This window comes from Vigna unguiculata, chromosome 10 (assembly GCF_037176805.1).
Source record: "Vigna unguiculata cultivar grain cowpea cultivar isolate G323 ecotype 2 chromosome 10, ASM3717680v1, whole genome shotgun sequence".
Taxonomy (NCBI): Eukaryota; Viridiplantae; Streptophyta; class Magnoliopsida; order Fabales; family Fabaceae; genus Vigna; species Vigna unguiculata.
The window spans coordinates 16,430,585-16,431,343 of NC_140801.1; the positions used below are offsets into that span (position 1 = coordinate 16,430,585).

At 25.8% G+C, this 759-nt stretch overlaps 1 non-coding gene across 1 annotated transcript; it reads left to right on the top strand.

The window, feature by feature from the left end:
• Positions 1–323: 323 nt before the first annotated feature.
• On the top strand, positions 324–395 carry TRNAR-UCU (transfer RNA arginine (anticodon UCU)). Its single transcript has one exon. It is a non-coding gene; the product is annotated as a tRNA-Arg (tRNA).
• Positions 396–759: the final 364 nt, after the last annotated feature.

Below are 759 nucleotides of genomic sequence, written 5' to 3' on the forward strand. Positions count from 1 at the left end.
AGCCTTCCAAGCTAACGATGCGGGTTCGATTCCCGCTACCCGCTTCTATTTTATTCTATTTAAATCTATCTTTTTTCTTCGAGAATGAATCTAGAATTCTTAAAGAATTTGTCAATTCTTCATTTTCATTTCTTAATTTAGTTTTAGTTATATATATTCAATTATATTCAATTTATTTTTCTTTTTTATTTTTTTTTCTTTTATTCTAAATATTTGATTTATTTTATTTTTATAATTTCTAGAATTCTTTACATTTGTTTGATTCTTTAATCTTTTTAATAAGGTTTAGTTAAAAAGGTTAAAGAATCAAATATAAAATAGAAGCGTCCATTGTCTAATGGATAGGACAGAGGTCTTCTAAACCTTAGGTATAGGTTCAAATCCTATTGGACGCAAGTTGTTTGCATATCTAATTTCAACCTTGTCCTTATATTTTTTTTGATTTATTACATTTTGATTCGAATTCATTATATATAATATTCAAATGAAATAAAAACATATTAAAAGATACTAATTATAAAAATTGGAAAATTGAATTACAAAATTATTTAATGATTCATCAATTTTTTTCTACTTGTTCCTGGAATAAAAAGAGTTCCATCTGTTCTTTAATAGCGTCCTTTAAAAGGGCTTCTGCTTCCCCAGTGAATGTCTTGGTAGAAGATATGATTTCTTTGAATTGAGGTTTATTCGTCTTTAAGTAAGCACGTAACTCAACAAGAAATTTCCTTACCTGTCCAATTTCTAATGAATCAAGAT